The sequence below is a fragment of the Lepisosteus oculatus genome, chromosome 16 (assembly GCF_040954835.1).
Source record: "Lepisosteus oculatus isolate fLepOcu1 chromosome 16, fLepOcu1.hap2, whole genome shotgun sequence".
In the NCBI taxonomy this organism is placed as follows: domain Eukaryota; kingdom Metazoa; phylum Chordata; class Actinopteri; order Semionotiformes; family Lepisosteidae; genus Lepisosteus; species Lepisosteus oculatus.
This window is the reverse complement of record NC_090711.1, coordinates 12,611,419-12,638,097: the sequence shown is the minus strand read 5'-3', so window position 1 is coordinate 12,638,097 and position 26,679 is coordinate 12,611,419. Positions and strand designations below refer to the sequence as shown.

General features: G+C 38.7%; 1 long non-coding RNA gene across 1 annotated transcript in view; it reads right to left on the bottom strand.

The window, feature by feature from the left end:
- The window catches only part of LOC107079558 (uncharacterized), a 124,317-nt gene extending 100,497 nt beyond the window's left edge, over positions 1 to 23,820 (bottom strand). Inside the window, exon 1 of the long non-coding RNA XR_001480505.2 lies at positions 23,357 to 23,820. This is a non-coding gene — a long non-coding RNA (uncharacterized lncRNA). The remainder of the gene's footprint in view (positions 1 to 23,356) is intronic.
- Between the last annotated feature and the right edge of the window lie 2,859 nt (positions 23,821 to 26,679).

Below are 26,679 nucleotides of genomic sequence, written 5' to 3'. Positions count from 1 at the left end.
CAGAAGATTTTTTATCTGAAGAATTAGACAGATAAATTCATGAAGATACACTCTAAGTGACAGTATATGGGGAGATGTATAAAAGTTGAATGAATTTATAGTGCTCTAAAATTGGTTTAGATAAAATCGGTGTTAGAATGATTACATACTTGAAGCACAGAAATTGATGTCTCCACAAAGCCATTTTGCAGCACACGGTTCTAGTCTGTAGGAGTAACATGCGAGTATTCATTTCTGGACCTATTAAACAAAAGTCGAGAGAATTCATTAGAATCAATATTTGACACACTATAGCTGAACTGAATTAAGTAGATGCATTTATCACAGTCTGTCTTGGGAAGGAAAGGAAAGGACAGATGCCATTTAGTCCATCATGCATGTTTACATTAAACCTCCACACCAGATGAAAATCTTATCATAAAAAAAACAGTCTAACATACAAATCCTAAACTAAAGAATTTTTAGAATCTCCCTAAGACATTCTTCCCTTCTGAAATCTTATAGCTCCAGGTCCAATATTCATGAACTAATCTGAAATTTCCAAAATCATTTTAAAGCTTTTCCCATTGCCTGTTGAACAGTTTGCATTAAGGAACAGCAGATAAACCTGATCTTCAATATGCCTAAACGCATCTTATTTATCACCCATATGACAAACCCAGCTTGTCCCCTGCTTTCATTTCTTCTTCCTCCAGTCTGTTCTGCATGATACTGTATGTCAATAAGGGTCTTCAGTTTACCTCCCCCAAAGAAAACATGAGAGAGGCAGGAGAAGCCAATCAATGATAATCTACAGCCTGTCTTCCATAATGAAAAACCACATCAATGAAAGTATAACTGAAGGGTTTTGAATAAAAACGGTTATAGGAAACTCCTATGAGTGAAAACCCAGAGAGCAAGATACACAATTACCCAGTGATTTGTAGAACACACTTAAACCACCTACTACATCCTATTGACAGATTATTAAAGTTCAATTCATGATTGCGTGTACTCACACTGGGATGAAAAAGCTGTAATTTCTAAAGGGCTTCTGAAAAGCTTACAAAAGGCCATTTTCAAAACTGGAGTTATCACCCCTTTGGTAAACTTAACTCCACCTGCCGGGATGAGAGAGAACGAAATATTTCTTTAAACGTGCTTCTCTCCCTTTCCAGTGCAGGTTCTAAAGAAGACTCTCGAGTTGTCTCTCTCTAGACCAACGTCAAATCTTTTGCTAGGTCATGGGCTCAAATTCATCATTATAGGAACTACGAAAAAGTATCCATCTCAAGGTTTGAGAAATGAACGACATGGGTAGGTCTTCGCTCCGTTTGCACAGAAATGGATGTGTCATTATTTCAAGAGCTGGCTGTCGCATCCTTACAAAGCAGAGAGAACCCAGCGCCCTTATTAAATGCACTTGAAAAGAAGACTAATAAGAAAAACCCCAGCTTCATTCTGCACCTCTGAAATGACTGAACCGGTTCAGCTATAACGGCAGGTTGGGCTCTATGACTATTGCTGGCTGACGCCGACTGGGAATTTTTTTAACGTGTTGTACATTGAGCAGAAAATGCCAACGTGAGAGTGCCTAGGAAGATCGACTTCAAAATATAACAACCATTGTTGTCTGTTGAGCTTCTGACTCCACAATTGCACCAATGAGATACATCATCAATCTTTTTTTTAAACCACTCCATCCGATTTAGGGTCATGGGGGAATTGGAACCTTACTCTGCAAGCAACGGGTGCAAGCTGGGGTACACTCTACATGGGACATAGTCCATTGCAGGGCACACACAGACGCGCATACCCTCACTCCAGGGCCAATTTTCCGAGACATCAAATTCACCTACAAGTAATTACAAAATGGGCAGATGGACGGATTATTCAGTCTGTATATCTTTCTTAAATCAATCATCAGGGATATGAATAAATCCGAGGTCACTGTATTAACAGCAGACTGTAATGAACACTTTCACCAGAAGGAAATTGGAAGCTCTAGTATCTTAGCAGTTCTTCTGTTGTGCAGACTAAGAATTACAGAAGAGAAGAGGCTTTTCTGCTCATATAAACCTGTTCTTTTAGTTTGTATCTACTGTAATTGATCCAAGGATCTGATCCAGCCATTTCTTGAAAGATGCCAGTGCACAGGGTTCAACAAGACAACTCAGTCATTTAGTCCAGATGATTTTTCCTTCTGAAGAGGTTTTCCACATTGACCGTGCCTTTGAGAATTTTAAATGCTTCAATCTGGAGTGCTTTCGATCTTATCTGTTCAAGACTAAAAAGATTAAATTTCTTCAGCCTGTCAGTCAAGGGCTTTATGCCCCTGTTGCTCTTACTTGGATTGATTACAAAGCAACACTATCCTAAGCATAGTTTTCCATTTGGTATTTATAGATATTTAATTTTGCTACCTGCATGCAAAACCCTGTTCTTGTCTACATTAAACACCTTTTGTCACACGTTTGCCCCAATCTGTAAGTAAATCAATTTTCTGGATTTCAAATTTTCCTTCCGTTTCTGTTCCTCCTATTTTGTTATCTGCAAACTTGACTGATATAAACCAGGGAGAACAGTGATCCTAGAGCTGTATCCTGTGGTTCTCCATCCACACACGCATGTCTCTGAATGCCTATGGCTTATACCTTTCAGAATGAGGAATGTTCTCAATCCTGAAAGCCTATACATACACCCCTTATTATTCTCTAGGTGAATCCACTACTTGTGTTTCTTGTTCAAAGAACTCAAACAAGGTGCCCTTTCTAAAGCTGTGCTGACTATTCTTGAGTACTGTAGGTCTTTTCCACATATACTGTATTATGCTCTTGTTTAGTTCTAGCAATTGTTTCAATAACCTTGCATGTAATCCTTTCAGACTTTGCGTCTCATTTCCACCCTTGAGCACTAAATCAGCAATTCTTCGAGCGAGGGGTACATTCTCCTTTTGTTCTCTGAAGTCACAGATCAGTAAAAAGCAGAATGGAAAGTCAGCATGTCTGAGGATGCACATCTGGGTTGTAGCCAAGATGACTGATTTCAAATGAGGGTTAAATTTTTTTGTACAACTCCAATATAAAAAAAAGCCACATTCTTACTTGGTGGTACTACTTAAAAACACGGTATACGAAAAATTACTTGTGCAAAAACTTGCAACGCAAGATCCTACAGTGGCAGATTGCTGTTGCAGGAGAATGGCTTCACATTAAAGGACGTTAGCTGCTAACAAGGAATTAGGTGCAAGAGGAATAATTTCTAATACAATTAACAATGTAACACTTGTATAGTCCTATCTGCATGTAATTAGCAGTGTGCTGGTTAATGTTTAGAATGAGTGAAGTGTCCATCACTTTTAATCATTTTTACTGGTTGCTGGCTTGAAAAATAATATAGGATTAGCCTGTGACTGAGTCCAAAGAGATGTAATACACAGATCCATTTCAAAGAAAGGCTGTTTGACACACAGGACGCAGGCTGCAATTATGAAAGAAGCCTAGTATAAAATGCTTAAGAAATAATTGTAAATTGCTGGCCCATCAGTCATTTATAATTGCTTTTTGACAAAGCTGTGCCATATCTATTTAATATTTCATCAGTCTTTTATTAAAGACAAAAGAAGGTTAATCAATCATTTAATTATGAACCCGTTATTGTTTCCAGCAAATGGATGAGATAGATGTTCCAAGCTGCATCTTACTCTTTTGTCTTGTTTGAATAACAGATGGGCCTACAGCCTTATTTTGCAAAAAAAAAAAAAAAAATACCTTCTAGCTATCGAGTTATTTCTTATCTGCCTTGCCATCCTGGTTTCATTTTAAAAATCACCGCAGCAAGGAATGTGATTTGATACCTAGATGCTGCAGATATAATAACGGAAGGGGTCACATTTTACACTTGCTCCAGGATTAACTTTATTGCCATATGTAACCAGTACATGTATTGGTACAATGGAATTCTTACTTACAGAAAGTCTCTCGATTGTTAAAAAAAGGTGTAAAACAAAGTGCAGACAGTACATCAAGACAACATATAAGCGAACAGGAGACAATTTACAAGTAAACAATGACTGCAGATGTGCAGTAAATAAAATTGCAATGAGGTAGAGTAGCTATGCTGTCCATACAGCACCCTGCACCCTTCATGCACCCTAGACTGCTGATAGACTTTGAAAGAACAGATCATAAGGAGTTCAATTCTTTCAATTCTGTCCTTTTGTTCTCGTCTTACTGCTCCCAACAACTGCAATGATATGTCCATGGAAGGAACAGCAGGCACATCAATGCAATGAAAGACTAAAAAAAACATTCTACATCAGGGCACAAATGAAACTTTTTTCAAGAAAGAGAAAAAGGTCCAAGCACGAAAAAAAAAGTACGGCAACAACAAGAGAGCAGTGCTGTGCACTGCAGACAGTGCTCTCTCCTCACTGTTATATCAGCAGAAGTGATACTTGGATGAATTATTCATTCAAGAAAGAGGAATTAATAAACACAATGTGAAACAAAATGCAGCCTCTCAGCACATTATAATAAGCATCCTAAAATCAAGACTAAATGAATCAGCTCTTACTGCAGGATATCTATTGTTCTCTCTGCATTTGTCCTTTGATTAGGCCTGTTTGAATCTTAAGAGGAGACTGAGCCCACCTGAGAGGGACAAATCACCTTAATTATTATGATTCATATGGTTACATGAGAAAAGTTTAGAAGCATTGAATTTTGTTTGGCATAAACAAACCTGTTTTTGGCAGAGACCAACACTCCTGTCACCATGTAACCAAACTAATTTTATGCTGGCTATTTCAGAGAGTCCAGATGAAAGATGTTTTGAGCACAAGGCTAAGACTTCTCCAGAAATAGTCATGGGGTCACTTTATCCTTCGATTTTCACACTGACTGAGCTCTCAAATGATTAGCTGGTCAGTTCTTGGCAATACTTAAAACTGAGAGGCAATTTAGACTAGGTTGAATTGATCAGTGCCATTGAGGATTCTGAATACTTAGATCAGTGGCCCTTATAGTCTTCCTTTAGCTAAAAGGCTAAAAAAGTTCTTCAGGGAACCAAAGTCATAGATGTAACCTAGCATGCCCTTTCATTTCATAGAGCAGCAACCAGTCACTGAGATGTTATACCAGTGATGTTTGGAAGATCCAATGAAAAGCATTGCACACTGAAATGCAAAGGGAGCAGCAATCTGGGCAAAGACCAAGGCAGCCTTGAAGTAACTTTGGGCATCAGTCACATCCAAATGGTAGATCTTCCAGAAGCGTGTGGAGCAGCCTAGCTAGCCACACCAAGGACATAGCAGGGTTCAGTTCTGAAATGGAACTGGAAACTGCTGTTAAATTTTAACTCAATTCTAGACTTGGATGGGAAATAGTCTCAATTATCCCAAAATAATGGAATTCTTATTTGAATTGGAATGAAAGACAGAGGAATCTAATTCAATGAGACTCATTTTCAAATACCTAAATGCATCATTTAATTTGTACCTACAGAAACTACACACAATACCGACTGGAGAATATATTTACATATTCTTGAAAGTCATTAAAGGATTACGGCAGAACCTTAACATTGCATAACAAGAATAAAAGCCTTTCATTCATTTGTAATTGATCTAGTGTTTGGAATGGCATTCATTAATGTGTATGAACAATATTACACTCCAGTGTTGTGTGCAAAGATAAATAGCAGAATTTGGAGGCTGGCTGAAGCTCATCTGTCAAAATAAATGTGACAATCATTTTTAGAATAAGTGAAATTATACTCCTACCTCCTTTTCAATTCAAATTCCAGTGCATGAACCGAATTGGACGCCGCTCCAAAATTCTAAATTGACTCCAACGTTGCCAGATGTCCTGAGATACGACCCATGAAGTGGTCATGCTTTTAGACCAGTGCACTGCCCCCCCTTCTCCCGGTTGATGGCCTCCACTCTTGGAAACCACTAAATGGCTTCTAAGCTGCTGCTTTTGATCGGGCCTAACCAAGCACCCTAGAGGATTATCACCCAAAACTGGCATACATAACAGCACAAGGACAGACAGTCAGATGGTACCTAGCTGTAGGCATTGGACACTGTACTGACGTATGTGCCAGAAGGTCACTGGCAAACATGGAGGGGCCTCACATCTTTAAGATAACCGATTTCCACTAATTAGTATCACAGGATCACCTGTGTTCTGACATACAGTAGCATGCAGGAATAGTGCAAAGGAACAAGTAAAGGTTTATTCCATGCTGAAAAGAAAAGAGAAAATTTTTCAGCAGCGGAGCCTTTGTCAGGTTTACAGGGGCAACACAACATTAATAAACTAATTCTTGGGATTGAAAAACTAGTGAATAACTGCTCTAGGTGCAGGGTGCCAATACATAGTCTGCGAACGCGCCTCAAAAAATTGGATTGTCAAAAAAGCTGCATGCTCAAACTACAGTAAATATAACAGTCATGCTTCACAGAATGCAGTTCAGGCTCTGAATTTGTTTAATGGTTTCAGCAAAAACCAACTAATTTCTGTGGCACTTCAAAGAAACAATATATTTATGCGATTGTGAGTCATCAAGGGAGTTGGTGTCTCATCTGCTGAAGAGGGGATGCTGTGGTTCATTTCCAAATTAACTTAGGCTAGTTATTTTTAACAAATCAGCCCTTCGTGTTTCTATAGACAAGAAGATTCGTATGTACATGGGATCAAAGATGATAATTCTAATTCGTCTTCTTTAGTTGATGCTCCTATCAAGATAACCGACAGAACAATCACTGAGATAAATATGGAGTGCAACGTGTACTGTATATTGTTATACAAAGACGCAAGAGGATCTAAAATGAGACTTCATACAGTACAACTGAGATTATATATAAATACTGTACTACTTTATCATGGTGTATTTACGTGAAGATGTTTCTGTCATTTTGTAAAGTATATCAGAATAACAAATACCTACACGGGCTTTGTTTTGTGCAGCAGTTATTCATACTATAAGTTCATCATGACAGACTAGTACTTCAATGATTTGATGTCTTATTGTTACACTGCCTTTTGTTACATGCTGTCCCATCCATCTGAAACCAGGGTTTGTCAGACATCCCCACACATCGCAGTGCACTACAGTCTTGCCATTTCTTTGAGGCCTGCTGAAGTCAAAATCATTCTATTGAGACCATGTGCCAAAACAGGATGTCTAGCATGGGCTCCTTGATTTTTGACGCAAGAGTGACGCAGACCCAATGCCTGCAGCTATTTTTGTTCGGATAGCTTCTCAGGTTGATTGGTAGAGCACACAGTTTGAAGCATGAGGCCGCACACATGGCCACAGGATCCTGTTTTCTCACTCACTCCTTCCAGCAATTAAATGTTATTCTTTCAGCTTCCCCACGGAGAGAGTAGGAAGAACCCAAAGAACTGAATTTTGCTCCTTCTGGTTGTCTCCGATTCCAGATCAGCAGAACTGTATGCATTTCCAGCAATTCAAATAAATTAGTCAAACTCAGTACAGAAAATATATGACACACCACAAGGTTTTAAAGCCAACTCAGTATAAGAACTATCAAAAAAACCCAAGTCATCATGCATAAATACTCTTACTGCTGCTTAATGTTGACTTCAACTGTACAATGAAAACAATTTTAGGGAATAGGGCAGAGGCTTCTTTGAAAGCAGTCAATGACACCCCCAAAAAAAGAAAGCTTAGCATACAGAAAACAACAGTATTTACAGTATATAGGATTTATGACCCTTTGCATTAGAACAAACAGGTTTAGGACACCAAATCGTTCTTTGGTAATGATAAATGGTAAATGTTGCTTTGAAAATGCTTCAGAACTGGGCGTGTTATTTCCGTGGTAGAAACTAGAAGAAATTAAGATATGAACATGCATGGGAATCCCAACAGAAAATGGCAATACCATGCAGTTCCAACAGCTGATCATTAACAGTGACAAATGGCTTGAGCCAGAGTTCTTCTCCCTGCCATAAAGCTCCTTGGTAATAAACACGATCAAAGAACATTCTCATTGCACTTCATGAGTCCCAGGATGATACTATCTGCCTCCAACAATAGAGCATGAAATATTGTTACATTTTTTAAAAACCCAGAAACATTGCCCTCGATAAACCCAGACCTTCATACAGACAACTAGCATGATCCGACAATGCTTTTCAGGAGATAATTCATTTCTCCCCACACTGTTCTTTGATCTTTTTGTGCTTCTAGCAAAATGGAAGCATCCTGGATGGTATCTGAACTAAGTGAAGCTTTGGGAACCCGCGAGAAGAAAACAGCTGCCATTAGAAAAATTATTTTAGTCGCACAGCCTACACAGATACAACAGTGTGAAGCTATTGGAGAAAAATGATAATCGGATGAAACTATAAACTGACAATTTAGGGAGATTATTTCGTAAGGGAGGTATTTTTTTTATTTTAAGGATGCCCCCAAAGTATATTGATACTAAAAGACAGAAAAAATTCACTGGATGTCTCAAAATTGCTGCATTTCAGACTGAAAAGTAATTATCACCCACACAGCTTTAGCTCCGATACGATCTTGGATTTAAAAAAAAAAAGATACACTGAGCGTGGTGTAATTTTTAGTTTTCTCCCCAACGTTTTCTTCTGCTTTTGTATCCCGAGCTTATAATTCTTATGTGCAAAGATTGAAGTTTTCTTTTTTTGTGGGGTTTATTATGCGTACCTTGTAAGGAATACCCATTCAGCAGATCTAGGACAAATCCGTTGAAACAAGACCTATCCTACAGCATGCCAGTTTAAAGCCCTCGTGTCAATTCCAATTCACGAACCAAGTCAAAATATGGTTTATTCATTTCAGTGTCCAAGTAAACTCCCCGATGGAGTGCTACCTTTTGACATGCCAATATAGAAACTGAATGAACCAGTTTGCAAACCGTATTTTCTTTAATTTGGGATTTTCATAGGAACCTCAGCTGCTAGTCAACAGGCAGGAAGAATAATCATCCAAAGGTTGACCAAAGTGTTTTATGTACAAGAAGGGGCCCATTTCATCCAGCAATGCAGCAAAAAATGTTGCACTTACAGTACCTAGATGACAAGTGACAGTCTTTCTGCACCACAGCAGATCAGATGAAGAAGCAACAAATCACTTCATTGAACAAGCCTGGAGTTAAGTTGAGACAGAACACCAGGGCTAAAGGAAAAATTACAGGAACATTAGAGGAATGACTGACAGTAGAAAACAGAGTGGATAAATATCACATTTATATTTCTTGATTAGTCATGCATCTGCTGGCAATTTAGAGCACAGGATCATCAATCCTGCCATGTCGTGCCTCAATTCATCATTATCCATCAGCACAAATGTGCTCCCTTATTCGGAATGCACACATAATTAAAAATCTCACTAGAATGGCAAAATGATGAAACTTTCTGGTTGTTTAAGGATTAAAAGTAGCTTGTGCTTCTCAAATCATCAGGCTTAAACTGATTTAATGAATTCATTTGAAAAAAAAATGCATTAATTTTCTATCATTGTTCATTTGACAGTGGTTAATGATTACCAGAAAGCTGAAGAGGGAAGAGATATCTTAGGTGAGAATATTGATCTTTAAAAAGAGAACTAGATTCTAAAGCATGGGCAACACAGGGTGGCAGTGGGTAGCATGTCTGCCTTGCAGTTCTGGGCCCCTGGGTTTAATTCCAGACCTTAGGTGCCATCTGTGTGGAATTTGCATGTTCTCAATTTTTTTACATGGGTTTTCTCCCCATTCGCCATTTTCCGCTTACAGTCCAAAAACATTCTGGTAGGTTAACTGGCTTCTGGAAAAATTGGTTCCAACATGCGTGTGTGCTCCTGCTCCTCTGTGACCTTGAATTGGAAGAAGCATGTAGAAAATGGAATGAAGGAATTCCAAACCATGTCGCAGGGGAAATATTAAACCTTGTAATCGAGGAAGTCAATAGTCAATCGATTCTATAATCCAGGGGTTCCAATCCTGGTGCCGGGTTTGTTACAGTGCAGTAGTCAAACTTTATCAAATCTGGTGTCCTGGCCAAATTTCCAATTGGCCCTTACCAATCATGGCCTCCTAATAATCCCCCTTTATGAATTGGCTACATTACTCTGCTCTCCTCCCCACTGAGAGCTGGTATGTGGTGAGCGTTCTGGCGCACTATGGCTGCTGTCGCATCATCCAGGTGGGGCTGCACATTGGTGGTGGAGGGGATCCCCATTACCTGTAAAGCGCTTTGAGTGGAGTGTCCAGAAAAGCGCTATATAAGTGTAAGCAATTATTATTAAATCTAACAACAGGTTTAATTTTAAGTTCTTGTGTTAAATTCCTAAACATGTAGAGACACGTCTGTAAGTAAAGATCTCCAACCTCTGAGCAGAAAAAAAAAACCTTGCATGAAAACAAATTACAATTAAGGAATCATTTCAGTAAAGGGCTCAGGTACAATAAAAGCAGCAGGTGAGCAGGTTCCCAGCACTGGGAACAACTCCACTAGTCAGATGAAGGGGCAGGTCAAAAAGAATGTGCATGTTTGCAGCTCACCAGTGTGAGCTACTGATCCTTATGCAGATGAAAAACCAAACTCCATGTGTGAGTTTACAGCACACGGGACCAAATGTAAAAATTACAAGCAGTTGCTTATTGTGTCAGGCCTTATTGACAATATTGTGGCCAATGCTTTTGCTACGGTGTCACAAAATGGACACAGCTGCTCCTCAGCGAGTTCAAGGACAAGGTCAAAGTTAATTCCCCACACTTGCAGGAAGGCTGAAAAGACTTCAATGAACCGACTCATTTCGGTTCAAACAGAGCAGACTACAGCACAGCTTAATACAAGCCCTGAAGACCTTGAAACCAGCCATCCATCCATTTTCATCAAAATGGCTTCTCTAGTTTTCTTAATGTTAAAAGCAAATAAAAAAAAAAGAAATGAATATGTTCCTTGGATCGATACATAACCAAGCAAGCAAAGATGGGCTAATTAACTTTCTCTTGTCTGAAACATTTATTAAACTTTTGGCGCCAGTACAAAAATCTGTACTATTCCTGAAACGTGTATTTTATAAATGCATGGGGGAAAAAATTAAATAAGAACCCATTTTTTTCTTTATTGCTAAAACCTAAAAAAAAAAGGATCTGGTAATTTTATTGGTATTGGTCTTGCAGGCTGTTCAATGATCTAATATTCTTTATCCTCGCACAGATTGGTGTACACATTTCTCCTCACTATTGTGGATACTTCACGTGAATTGGTACACCATGGCCTTGAAGGAATTTACTACAGGGGCTTGCTATACAGTATCTCTCTGCTGAATACAATAGAAACCACTGTTAATTTAATAAAGATTAAACATAAGCTGTATCAGATTAATCTTTTAAAGAGCAATTCTGTGCAATTGTGCCCTTCATTGGCTGTTCATACTTTAAATGTTATGTTCTTCTATTTCTACGTGAGCTACTCTTAAACTTTAAATCTAGCAAAACTGACTTACAGTATACTTTAGTGGGATTGCCCACCAAAACACTGGAAGTGTACACAATACGCGTGTGTTATACTACATTGCAACCTCAACTTCCCTTTTCAGATTTCTTGAAGTGTTCAGGATCTATTCTAACATTTGGTGAGCAGTTCTGCAAAGAATGCCTGTGCATCCATTTTACTTCTAAAAACAAAATCGTACACTGCACCCACAAGACCAGGCATGGCATGCCAATGGCCATAGGTTAGCATTCAACACCAGGTGGTGCTACATTGCTATTCCAATGAAGCAATAGTAAGGCTGGATGTAGTGTATAATAAGACAAAATAAATGAGCACTTCTACTTGCATTAGTCTTCTTTAAGAGGAAACCACTTCAACTGATGTTTCCTTTTTTTTTTCTAAACACTATTAGAGGAAAAGAGTCACTTTACTGCATTATGGTTTTGTTTTTCCTCACTGGGAAGCCATTTCATAACAACGCAGGAAACCGCAAAAAAAGAGCCCGTCTGAGTTTTTAGTCTCTAATAAACCGCATTCATCCCAACAAACCAAGGCTTTTCTAACCAATTTCATTAGTCAACTAAGGAAACCAGAGGTAGGTCAGATACAGGACAATATACTTTGCTTTTAATTAGTTTGTTCCCCTTAATTCTCATTACCGTCGTGGTGAAATATCTTACCACGCAAAAGATATTTAGCATCCAAGGAATCAATAGTCCATTAGACTCCATTGTGCAAGTGTACCAGGTGTCTTTTCTGTTTGCATTTGCTTGGTTCAGTGCTGTTTTAACAACTACAGAAAATCCAGCTTCCGAATCCATAAGTAACCCATCATACAGCTGCTGATGATATACTGATTGCCACACATTACATCACTTGTTTTCCCCATCTTCTGTACTATGTCAAAGTAAAAACAGACAACTGTAGCCTTCCAAACCTTCTTTTGTCAAAAGAAGAAACTGCTACACTCCAGTTTAATTAGGATCTTCTGAGATGGTGTTAAAATAATCAGTTCACTTTCAGCGAATCAGCTTGACAGTTTAACAGAGGTGTTACACGACTTTTATGAAGCCTGCGGCCATAACAGTGGTGAGATTTTGAAACTGCAGTTGAGGTGGGGTGATGATAAAATGGAACAATTGGCTCACTAATATCAGGATGGTAATTGGCCAGCAATGATGAGAAAGGCTAAAAGCTGGGGTTCCATCACCTTGCACAGTAAATGAGGTTCAATCACAGCTCTATTCCAGCTCATTGAGAAGATAATCATCCGCTTGACCTGTGATCCTGCCTGCTTCTGAAATTTAACGATTCAATAGAAGTATCTTTTCTATTTTTTGACTAATCTGTGATACAGGCCTGACCCCTGGCCGCCCGAGAGGTTACGATCGATTTGGTCGGCGATTAAAGACACCGCAGTTATCTGACAAAACTCACCAAGGTCAAAGCAAACATTTTCTCATCGTTCTTCAGCTGGAACCTTTCCCTGACCTCATTCATGAGCTGAATACAGCTACCAGCACAAATTTTAGACGTGCCTTCTTCCGACATCAACTCACTGAAAATACATATGTGGAAAATGCAGTAAACGAGATGGTTAAGCCCATCCCTACCAACTAATTCTAATTTACTCATCTTTTACAGGACATTTGCATATTCATACATTGCGTTTTTCTAACCAATACGAGAAAGAGGTATATTTGCAAGAAGGCAGACTATTTGACTGTAAAAGATGTTTACAAAACTGATTACTATTAAAAATGGCCATAACTGTGCGTGAGTGCTACATCGCTCAGCATTCCAAAATAAAAAATACTTTGGAGCGCAAGAGTAGGAACAAATTGGTCTTTTGTGATGGGAACCTGCTGGGGGTCTTTCAGTTGCCCTTTTTCCTCACAAACCTTCACAAGTGGTTTCATTATCTCTCCATTTGGACTTGATGAGGTTCATTATAACAGTTGGAGATGCCCACTGTGAAACCCTCATTTACCGGTTCAGGCATTGAGTCTCCAGCTCTTAAATCCCAGACATAATGAGCCTTCAGTGCCAGAAAGAAGAACTTCCCCCTTTTTCTTCACTTAAAAGAAAGCTTAAAAATTAGTGTACATCATCTCCTTTAGATTGCCTGGGCGATAGCAGTTCACTGGGAATAACACCACCCACAAGTTATATATGGGAAATATTTGAGTGTTCAGTCATAGTAAATTTGTCTTAATCTGTTTGGATAAGGCACAGCCCCCTGGCCATGAGGTTAGAAAGCTGGGACCTCTGAGAGGTGTGAACCAAGAGGCTGCTTGGTACAGGTAGAATTAGGATACAAAAGACAGATATGAAGGACTGAAAGGGCTTACAGGTACTGTGTGTACTGTGCAGTTTTTTAACTTAAGAAAACAATGTCAGTAGTAATTACGATTTGGGACAGCTGAGACCAGCTGAATTTGGCTGCCGTTATCCCTCTTGAATTTTTGTTGTAAACGTTTTGACAGCTGATCCTGAAGATCTTGTCAAGAAGGATCTTTCTTGAAGGATCATGGAAGCTACAACGTGGTAGAGTTTGCTCCACAACTGCGTGTGCAAAGGAGATCCTCTTGTTTTTGTACTCCTAAATATAATTTTTAATTTCATCCTGTGCCTTTGCAACCCAGAATCCCCCAAAAAGTTATTCCACCGATGTTTTTGGATACTTGGTTATTTATTTTAGAAAAATGTCTTATATGCTCATTTTGTATACTATCAGCACAGAATTATGTTTAACATGGATTATTGAAGTAATGTTAATGAAAACCAGGGAGAGATTAGTACTCATACATCCACTCCATGCACTTTCCAGTATTTCAAACCCAACTGCATGGGCAATAACAGTTTGCTTGAAAATGCTGGTTCCTGTTCTGGTGCTTAAGAAAAGGTGGAAATTCCAGAATTACATTTGCATTGATGCATTTGAAATGGGGACCTTGGAGCTCAGGGGGAAAATTAGCTGGCAAATCTCCGACATCGGAGATGTACTGCAGAGAAAACCTGGCTGATGGATGAGACGAGACGGCCACATTACTGAGCAGCCTAGCAGACGAAGATCCTGTTGAAAAATGCATTTGCACCTGGAGAAAGTCAAACCAAATTATGCAAGATCTCTGTGCTACTGTACATTTGAATTGCATGGTTTCAAGATGAGTTGTGCAGCAATTATTTGTTAAACATTTGTCAGCACCCCAGACAGCTTATCACCTCTGTTTCAGGAGAAAATAAAATGCACCGTTTAAAAAAATATGAATGAATTTTCATTCTTATTTTTTCAGGCATACTCAATAGCAAAGTTTCAAGTCTTAAATGAAAATCCGAGTATAAACAAAAAACAATATTAAGAATGTCACACACACCAGCTATAGCACAGCTCCAGATATATAGTACATATACAGCTGAAAGCAGTTAAACAGTTGTGACTTCAAACAATAGTGTAATTCTATGTCATCATCCACATGTTAAACCAACAGATTATAGAATGAACTACAGATTTCAAGTCTGAAATGGTTTTAATGCGAAAAAATATTAAGCAACATACTTTACTGAGTCTAGAATTTAGACTCTAATTTATTGTCATAGTATGCAGCTACAATATTTTTACATTTACTTTTTATCTACTTGGTTAGTATCCCCTTAAGTATTTTCAGTCAAAAATAAATACACCGACACTTTCAACTACAACTTTCATTTTCAAATACATCATTTCCTAATTTCTTCTATGAAAATGTTTCACATAAATCATTACAAAGTGTTTGGGTTTTAAATGTTCTACCCAAGGCAAAGGTTTTTCAAATACATTTTACATACTATTAACAGAAAAACAGAGGTTAAGAAAATGTAACTGAAGATCTGAAGTTAAAAACAAGGTATTACAAAAGGTGTGCCCTTTGAAGTTGGAACAGCAGACTGAAAAAAAAAGATTAGGGTGAGGTGATTATGTATTTCAGTCGAAGGCTTTCTAAAGATTTATGCCATACTAGGTAACAAACTGGACAGATAATCAATATCTAGCTCATTGTAACATACCTGCTGTATATATAACCCTAGACTGAGATGTATTAGTATGGATTTTTGTTCAGACCCTGGATATAAAGTAATCACTGCACATACCTCACCCCTGCTATTTATACACTTTATTAATTCTCAATAAGGTTTTGTAGCAAATCTCCTTAAGTGGAATAATGGTAGTCAAGATACAAAGCAGAATGCGCTGAAGATCGGCACTCCTAAAAAATAGGAATTGCTGTTAAGAAGGGTGGAAGAGAAACACCTGCACTACTTCTAACAAAGGTGACAATTAAGTGAATGCTTCAGCCATTTGTGTGCATGTGTGTTACTGTACATTAGCAAATTTTCCCCTTGCATGTATTGTTTTGGAAAAGATACTGCATATGAATGGCCTAACAACCACAACTGTTGTTGTGGAATATTGTTTCCATTTGAGAGAGGGGGGGATGTGCGTGTTGGTGTTAGCGGAGATTAAATGAAATTAATAAACTAGAATTCAAGATTACTACTGAGGTCCTTGAACATTGCTACAAAGAAGAGCAGCAAGTATCAGTTTTGAAAGTTCCTCAGCTTTATAGAGAAGAAGTTTAAAGAAAGAGTACGAGTCTCAGTTATGTTCGCTGAAGGACTCTAGTGGCATGTGTGTGGGAGGCTGTGCTTCCTCCATTTCTCTACTTGTTCAGCCTGTTATTAAAAGGGACGTCTCAGAGAGGAAGGTCCTCATAAGGCCTAGACAATATGATTATCAACCTCCGTCTTCGTGTCTTGTATGAAAGACACTATTCCACCACCAGGGGCGTTTCACATCAAACTGCACTCACCATTTCATTAGCAAAAATGAAAACTCTCACCCAAAACAATCCAACATGACTCCTTCCCTCCCACCTTTAAGATCGCAGTCCTCATGAGAGCTTAAAAATGGGAGAAATACAGAGAGACTTAGAGCAAGAGAAAAGCCCTGCTACCATTTGCTCATAGTCCATTTCTTTCAATTTAGATCATAGTTAGACTTGATGAGGAGCAATTCATTTTTCCATTTTCAAAGTTGACTTCAGTATCCTCTCATCTTTCAAATCTTCAGTTAAGTTTTGATGATGTTATTATTAGGGAAAACTTGCATTACATTCTGCTGCAGTCAAACAAATACAATTTAAGAGCATAACCACAACTGTTTGGCGAGACTAAGAAGTGTACTGCAATAAATACCTCACTTGAGTCAGTTTTTTTTTTTTTAACATTACTCAGAGCTCTCCATGAAAATCTTAATTGACAGTTTGATTGACTGATCGCTGTCACTTTGTCTCTCTTAATGGGTATAGGTCTGAAATTGGTCTTAAGTCTGGTGTTCCTCAGGGCTCAATACTGGGTCCCTCACTCTTCAGCATTTACATGTTTCCACATGGTCTTTTTTTAAGATAACATGGCCTCAGCTATCATTTCTATGCAGATGATACTCAAATATACATCCATACCAAAACTGACACTGATGTGGCTGTCTCAATTCTATCTAATTGCATCTCTGACATACTGTAAAAACTTGGATGAATTAATTGCATCTTAACTGTGACAAGACTGAAGTCACAGTGCTTATTGGCACCCCCCCATCAACTTTGTAAAGCCAATCCTGTAACCATATCTGTAGATGGTTATCTGTAAATTGAAAAACCTTGGAGTGATATTAGATTCTGGCTTAATATTTGACCCCCACATGCAGCATATTGTCAAAACATCTTATTTCCACCTCATAAATATCACGAGACTACACCCTATGCTATCACTAACCATGGCCAAAAAGCTGATCGCCACATTTGTGTCGTCTCAAATTGACCATTGTAATGCTCTACTCGCTGGGGTATCTAAATCTACCTCGAACAACTGCAATTTGTCCAAAATTCAGCAGCCAGAAACCTGACCAGGTCTAGTGCAAGTGACCACATTACTCTTTGCACTGGCTTCCTGTTAAATTTCATGTGGACTTTAAAATACTCATGCTCACCTATAAGGCTCTGCATGGCTTGGTACCTTAGTACCTGTCTGAACTATTATCACCCTGCTCCCCACCTCACAACCTTTACTCTTCTAATTCTGGTCTCCTAACTGTCCCCCCAAGCCCATCTACACTCTATGGGTGACAGAGCCTTCTCCTGTTATGCCCCCAAGCTCTGGAACTCTCTCACCAAGGATATCAGAGAGTCACCTTCTCTAAACTCCTTTAAATCCAAACTCAAAACCTTCTTCTGCTGTAATTCTGTAAAGCACTTTGAAAAGGCAGCTTTAAAGGCGCTATATAAAATTAAGTTTATCATCATCATTGAGGACAGTTTCATTGACCAAACCTATCCCAAAGAAAAAAAAAATAACTGTTTGCTTCATGTTTATATATTCTAAACAGCAAAAGGTGCCTCAATTCCAACCAAGATAGTCAAAGGAACCAACAACTACACAACATACAGTACTACACATTTAGTAATTCAGTGCACTTTTCTTTCCATAGTACTTAATTTTCATCTGGTTATTTGAATAAGAGTATGCAGGGGTTGCTCTGTTGTTAAATTGTGTTTATCTGTTGTTGAAGTGTAAAGCTGTCTGCCATGTGCTGTGTGCACATATTGTAAACGTGTTGTGATCTACAGTATGCGTGTCGTGGATTCTGGTAGAAAGGCAAACTGTGCCCGTAAGCACTATAATATTTCATATAGGCAATCAATTAAATTAATACCACACTCTAATAAGAATTCATTTAGAAAACTGCTTTCTGGTTTGGATCCCGCCCCATCAAAAGGATGTTACAAGACTAGAAACAACTCAGAGAGAAGCAACAAGAAAGACACTTGAGCAGAAGAGATAGAGACACGGTCAATCCATTGGTAAAACAAAGACACAGGACATTCAGGAGAGAGGCGTTCACAGACCACACTGGCTTTGGATCACATTTCCTTTGTTGAATCACTTTAGCTTCAAAGTTGTTTCTCGAGCGATCTCTGAATGCTGAGTGATACAATTACATCTCCAGAAAGTGCTAATTTGGGACATAAGACACAGGGGCAAAAGCATAGATATACAGTACACAACTGTCATCGACTCTACCCATCACAATATGCCCTAAACCATCATTCTTTTTTTTTTAAAAAAGGAGTCTGTTTTTGGGATTAAATGGCAGATCTAAGAAATGTTATTAGATGAACCATTGCTTACAATCAACAAATCAGTCATTTTTCACTGTGCATCTTTCTCTTCGTTATTCCTGGTTGACTTCAGCAATTCTATATGATGCATAATTCTGAATCTTTTGCATTCCCTTGGAGACTCACAGTTAGGCAGCAGTAAGCACTGTTGCCTTGGAGCTCTTGGGTTGTTTTTCAGCCTGTGGTGGCTTTGCATGTTCTCTCGCTTGCTTGCATGGAAGAAAACTGAGCACCTGTTCAAAACCCACCTTCCAAAAACCCCCTGAACATGCTGGCTAAGTTAGTGTGCTCCTCTGACACTTGTGTGGCTCTTGCCTTGCACCTTGTATCTCTGAATCTGCTCCAAGTTGTTCCGATTCCTGGGAATATGGATCTTTCCAACAGCAGATGTATTCCTTTGATTCTTTAGGCAAACAGAGACCCCAGCACTAACAGACAATTATTTGAGGGTGGCATGGAGATGTAGTGGTTAGCATTGCTGTCTTGCAGCTCTTGGGCCCTGGGTTCATTTTCAGATCTGGGGCATTCTCCCTGTGTTCGGGTGGGTTTCCTTCCACAGTCCAAAAACATACTGGTAGGATATTTGGCTTCTGGAAAAATTGGCCCAGACCAGTGTCAGCCCTGTGACGGATTGGTGCCCTGTCCAGGTTATGACCTGTCTTGTACCTGCTGCTTGTCAGAGTGGGCTCCTGTTCCCCCATGAGTCTGAACTGGATAAAGCAGTTAGAAAATGAGTGGATGGAGGGGATAGTTAATGGAGGATCTTAATAAACACGTAATAGAAAATAGAAAAACTACACAGGAGGCGTGATGTGTTAGAAAAATCCATTCTGAAAATAAACTCGCCCGGTGTAATTAAGATAGGGACCTATTTAAATCCTACAGGAATTCATTTTTTTGCTGCTGTCTGCATCACGATGGGATGACTCGGGGCCTCCGGTTTTAATAGAAAAAAGAAATTCAATGTCCTTTGCTTAGCACTAAATCAGAGACAGTACACGGCAATGAATATGCATTGCATAAAATTGACGTGCACCTTCCACTGCATAGACTGCAGCCCATTAGACTAATTCACAGGCAGAAGAGAACAGACATATCCCATATGCATTTAATTTAATTTATATCATAACACCCACACTGCAGTCCATTAAGAATATCCCTTCATCATTTCAAGGAAAAAATATTATTGCTCTTCCAAAGTGTTGAAGAATCTGGAACAGGCAATACATACTGTACCATGATTGGTCAATGTGGTATAAAAGTGAAAATTGGGTCAATTTGATTAGTAAACGATATTACACTAACAAAAATTTGAAGCCGGTATTACCAAGATATAATTGTAAAATAATTTTACTCTTGTGCCATAGTCACACAAAACATTTCCAGTATATTTCATTTTAGGAGCATAAATTTACCATCAGTAAATACCCACTTATTTCCAAACAAGGTAAATTATATATCAAAAGTTTCTGTTGTTAGTTTCTTAGGCAATTTTAAAAATAGCAAAACCTTTTTTTTCCTACCATAATTGCAGAAGTTCTCACAGTTCTACCTTTCTCTCCGTTTAAACCTAAATTCAGGCCTCATTTTGATGAGAAAAAAAGCTGACAACACAAGTCTGACATTGCTGCATTAGTTCTGCATTTTAAAAAAATGCTATAGAGTGGATCACTAAGGACTAATTTGCCTGTTAAAAACTGTAATTATACATATTTGAAGAGCTGACTTGTTTGTTTTTAACAGGCAAAGCAAAGGTATGCATGCAATATTAAAATTACCATCTCTGACGGACTCTAGGCTTGTCATTCTTGAACTTGTTATAGAGGGTGTGCAATAATTCTATTCCCGCAGCCCCCAGAGCAATCTCAGGATGCCTTTAGCAGAACGTTAAATAATGCAGAATTATAATTGTTAAATTAGCAAGCAGATGATAGTCTTGCCACTTGTCAAGTGCACCAAAAGTTATAAACACTTATTCACTGCCTTTGGCAAGCATTAGTGCACTGTTCAAATGAGTTCAAATACAAGATTTTCATTATAAGGACAGAGAACCCAATGAGATGTCAGTGTTTATTTTCGCAATTCAGTTGCTCATGATGCGATATAGAGAACAGTGTTTAAAGTAATTTCATGGTTACTTGTTAGTTTCAATAGTGAAACACAAAACAGTCTTGCTTAAGGCTGAACTGAGATGGGTAGCATTTCTAATATTTATTCTTTGCACTTAATGCAATTTCTGTGACCTGAGAGCTTACAACTTGCCATATTTCAATTGCAGCCATGCCCGTCTTCATTATTATGATGTTGCTCTGTAATAAAGACATTCTCCTTTGTTATTATTTCATATATCTGTTTATAATGTAATCTAGTAGTGGCAACATTGTTTTGTTTTCAAGATACATTACTTTATAAAATCCGATTTACATTTTTCACCCTATCCTCTTATAAACTGCAATTGAAGCACAAATATAATTATATTTTGTATTGTGCCTTACACATAGTAGCATTTTATGTAAAAAAAGCCTTACATGGAACAGTGTGGGATGTAATTTCCTACTAAAATTGTGAAAAAACAAAAGCTGAACATTAACAGTAGTTCCCAACAAGCTCAACTTACTTTTTTCTTTTGTTTTTTTTTAAATAGGGGGAGTTGAGGACTACTTCATACTTCGACCCTGAGAGGAATACAGTATGAAAAGCATTTGCAGAAACATCTAGGAACAATGCAGGTTTCTTTACTCCATTAAAGAGCAACACATTCGACTTCCTCAGGATGTACTCCAACGCGATACAAGCGAGTGATCTGAAGAGGCATCCATTTCAAACAGCAGTGGCTTGATCAGGCAAGCACACTCGGGTACTGCCGTAACGCTGAAGCCTTGCTTTTGAAATGCCCTACATTTGGGAAGTAAGCACTTCAGAATCATCAATTAGAGTAAGAACGAAGAGGCACTCCGAGAACGGAATGTACACATGCAAGATGGGCATGCAGAAGGAGATGTGCAGCTGCCTTAATTATAATGACAGAAACCGGCCTCTTGAAGAAAAAGCCTTTCGATTCTAGCTAGAGGATGTATCAGCGGTAGCCTGATTGTGTCAGCCCTGAAGTGGCATCTGGACTCTGGGTGCTCATGGACCTATTTGTTCAGTTTCCTAGCAAACTCATGATTAGCAGTCCAGCAGTCATTTTAATGGATGTTACACAACACTTCCCTATGGGAGGCCTGTACTTAAATAACTTGTTACAGTATTTCCAGCGTAGGCTGACCTACAAGTACTGAATTAACACAGGGCAGCTACAGCTTCCACTGTACATCTACTTTGAATTTTCTGAGTTAGAAGACAGCCCCACACGTGGGATATTTCTCCACAAGACACGTTGCCTTTCTGCTTTATCTGCAAGAGGTGGACTTGCAAAGCCTGTTGCGAGTTTGGAGTCCTATTGTTTCACTCTTAAGACACCCTGTTGTGCATAACGTCTGTGAATTACAAAGCAAACTCTGTTGATGGCTTCCAATATTTGGCAGGCAACCCTTAGCAATAATGAGGAAAGCTAAACTTCAACAAAGAATTTAAATCAGTCTTTCTAAATATCTGACAATACAATACTTATGCACAGTAGTTAACAACAACTTTCCCAAAGCTAGGCTCTTCAAGAATAATGTTCCACATTAGGTTATCGAAACTGCTGGCAAGCAATTCAAATGAGTATTAAAGGAACCATAGCCAGCATTTCTATCTTTATTGCTTCTGCAAATGTGGTCTTAGAAAGATGCAATGTTTCTGAAAGAAGCAACCCTGTATTTGTAGGTGTTCGGTTTTGATAAGGAACATAATAGCTAGAGCTTTCTTGCCAGAACTCCTTTGTTAAAAGCTTTTTTGGCTTGCTTTACTTTTTCAGGGCCCCTCACCAAAAATTGGGAGCAGTAACCTGGCACGGCCAAATGCAAGTCTTTCGAGATGCATTAAACCAGAGAGTGGGCTGCCACCAGCATTTATATGCTCAATCTGCAGATGACATCAAAACTGAAATAAAGCTCTCAAGAATGCATCCAAATAGAAACTGCAATCTTACAGTTTTTAAACTAGGACCCCCATTGTTTTATCATTTCAAGGTAGAACTGACAACCCTCAGCCTTCCGAAATTTGTTTTCACATTGAAACAGGTAGAGGTTCATTTTACACAGAAAAACAGAAAGAGAGTCAAACAAAACGTTGAGCTCTTCATCCAAACCTCTATTTCGGCATCTGTTGAAGTTTATCCAAACACGTTCCATCTTAGCAAGCAACAGAAAGTGAGCAGAGAGATGGACAAGAACAGGTACAGTATGAAACGCTGAAATGAGGAAGATGCATCTGTCTGCAGGCTACATGTTGTACAGCAGGTGCTGAATTCTGAAGGTTGATGGGCAGTCATTTCCAAAATAAGGCCCAATCTGAGTTTGGAGCAAGTATTGTCAGCTGTTTGGATGGACAAATTGAAATTGACTGTATACCAGAGAGCATTGGTAACCAATGGCAAGGGTAGTGGTAACTGCAGAAAAAAAAAAAAAGATTTCTGATCAAATCCAGATTAAAATCCAGATTCTGATGTTTCTTTGTCTCTAATCACCTTGATATCAAAGTGTACTCAGTGAAGCCTGTTTTTTTTTTTTTTAAAAGAAAATGGAAAAACAAACTTACCGTGTGGTCAATTGCTCTGTTCTCCCAGAGGACAAAATCTGGACCTCTTCAAGTATGAAATTGTGACTTGTAGGTTGTCAAGATGTTTTTTTTCCACTTCAGAGTGTTATTTATCCATGTGGCACAAACAGCAAACAATAAAACAAGCACACCTGTGCGATGACCTTCACTGAAAATGATGATATTCGACGAGAAAAAGAAGCAAGTTCTCCTTCTTAGGTTTCATGCTTATGAATCCTTTCCAAAATCTTTGGAATATTGATTTGTGTTCATAAGACACAGCACTCTACAGCATGAATCAGCAAAATCAGAGAGAAAGAGAGATGTGGAAAGGCTCTCCAGCAGCCTTGCTGTGATAGTGTTTTATTCTGAACCTTGTCTTATATCAAGAAGTCTATTTTAACCTCTTTTTAGGATAAAACAATCCTGCCAAAATACCACAAACAGAGAATATGCAAGCTGATCAGAACAGCCACCACAGCTGCCGTAAACAGACTAATTTCTATCACCTGAGGTTTGAGGAAAATTGACATATCAAGGCTCTCATTCAATCAGTCCTAACATCCAGCAAAATCGTTCACATTTGGATAATGGATGTTTAATGGCTGCAAGGTCTCTGGGGTGTTTGTCCAAAGCAGTTAATCTGCTGAACCTTTATATTAATGATTAAAATAACATGTGTTCTCTGTCATGATTAAGCCTAATTAGCATCCACCAAACTCAACCTCTTCCATCTTTGGTCTTTGTTCATAAAACAGGTGTCTGATAGGTTAATTAGTTTAGAAATTCCTTTCTAAAATCACTCCTCCTACTAAACTGAATGGAATTGTATATTTTGTATTAGATGTATTTTTATAAAGGGTATAGCTTACCCTTTAATTACAAATTGATGAAGGAAGAGTGAGAAGGGATGTTTCAGTATTTGTGGATGTGGTGGCTCTGTGGCTAAGGATCTGTGCCTGTGTCTAGAAGGTTGCCAGTTCAAATCCTGCAGCTGGCAGAGGAATCTTACTCTGCTGGGCCCCTCCAGGAGCACCATATAAATGGCTGACCTAGTACACTGCCCCCAGGCTTCTCTCCCTGTCTGTGTTGGGGTATGTGAAAAGACAAATCCTGATACAAGAAATTGTTTATAGACAAAGTGATCTTAATCTTAATAATTAGTAACATACTGGACCTTACCTGTAATGGCGACTACACTGATGGTTGTTTTTAATATTATACACAACTTTCATCCATCATAAGCCACAGCTGTAATTATGGCAGGTAAGGGTGGCTATTAGGCTACAGAAAAGCTCAAGACTTCTTTTTATCACTTGTTGTTAAAGAACAGTAACAACTAGCAGCCCACTGAATGTAAGCAGGTGTGAGTCTAGAAAATACCTGGATTGGTGACATCCTGGGAAAGCTAAGGCTGCTGCTGTGTTAAGAGGTTTTATGTGGGACCAATAGGGGTCACCCTGAGGTCTGTTTGTACCCCAGTATAGTGATGTAAAACCGTGATCCTGACTCTCTGTGGTCATTAGAATTCCCAGGGTGTTTCTTGAAAGCGGTAGGGATATTAACCCTGGTGTCCTGGCCAAAACTACTCCTGGCCTTTACCAATCATGGTCTCCTAATAATCCCCATTTATGATTTGGCTTCATCACTCTGTTCTCCCCTGGTGTATGGTGCGTGTACTGGTGCACTTTGGCTGTCGTTGTGTCATCCAGGTGGGGGCTACACATTGGTGGTGGTGGAGGGTAGTCCCCATTGACTGGAGTGTCCAGAAATGTGCAATGTAAGTGTAAAAATTATTTTAAATTATTACAAATACTTTATTTATATACATGTATATAAAATTGTATTGTATAATATTATTATCATTAATAATAATAATACATATTATTTTATTGTTGTTGTTGTTGTTGTTATAGTACTGTACAGTATATCACCTTCCATGATCAACTGTTCATGCCCCCTGTGACTGATCAGCCCAGGAACAGCTGTTCAGATCGTACTTGATCTGGAGGCACAGTGCAGATCAGGGTTATATATTACTATTCAAAAGATAGTAAGAATATAAACTTGCAAGAATGGAAGAATTATATGGAAGAAAAGGGAGCTGTAAGCCTATCTGATTTTTTAGCAGCTTATTGATCCAAAGGTTTCTTCCAGCTACTTTAAGGAAGTCAAGATTTTAACCTCAACAACATGGCTGGGTAGTTTGTTTCATGTTCTTACAACCCTTTGAATAAAGATTTTCCCATTCTCAGTTTGAAATGCTTGTTCTGCTCAACTTGATGGATTGTCATTCAGTATTCATGCTGAAGAAATCTTCTTTGTTAATCCCTTTAAAGACTATGAATACTAAGATCAGGTCTCCTTGTAATTAAGGTTTTAACTTTTTAACAATGGTACCGAAAAGTAAAATAATTTAAAGATGCAATTTAATGTTTTGAATTTCGTATACTGTACCTGATGATATCATGATGGTACATGAGCAAGTGACAATGACATCCTGGAGCCTGATGTCCAACTCTGTAAGAATCCCCTTACCTCTCCTTCCTGTCACTGACCTCAATGTAAAGACTCACAACCTTCTCCAACAGCGATGTATTTATAAGCGAGAAGAGACATCCGCAGCCTTGAATCTTTCTACAGGGCCGACTCCTTCGTCTTTCTTAACAGGTGCTTTTTAAGAGGTTTGAGTAAAAGCTTCCCCAGTAGTCTGAAAAGGAATCAGCACCGAAAGGCACTCTAACAGGGATGACATTTTTTGAGTTAAGTTTGGCCCAGTTTGTGGAAATAAAGGCATAACTTCTACATGACAGCATGTTCCTTTGTAGCTGATAAAACAATACGGGTGGATTGTTCTTATTAAGCGGTCGGGTTAGCTAGAGGGGCTTTTAATACAAGTTATTTTAAGAATTCTTTTATTCATGTTTGGCTTCTCCCCCTGATATACTATAATTATTTCTTTTTCATCCTGACTTTATTTAAAGTCTTCACTTCATTAACGCCAGCTGGAGAGTGTGAAGCAATAAATGTGCAAGCTGACAGATCTCTGTATAATAAGTGCTAGTTATCCTTCATGGCAGGAACAGTAGCTGGGTGAGTTAGGGGTGGGGGAGTGGCATCTATAGCAACCGCAATCATTTCTTCACATGTGTGTCACCTCAAGGGAAGCAAAGTGGCTCAGTGGCTGGCATTGCTGTCTTGCAGCACTGAGCCCTGGGCTCAGTTCTGGACCTGCAGTGGTATCTGCATGGAGTTTGCATGCTCTTCCCATTTTTGCATGGATGTTCTCCTGGTGCTCCAATTTCCTCTCACACTCCAAAGAC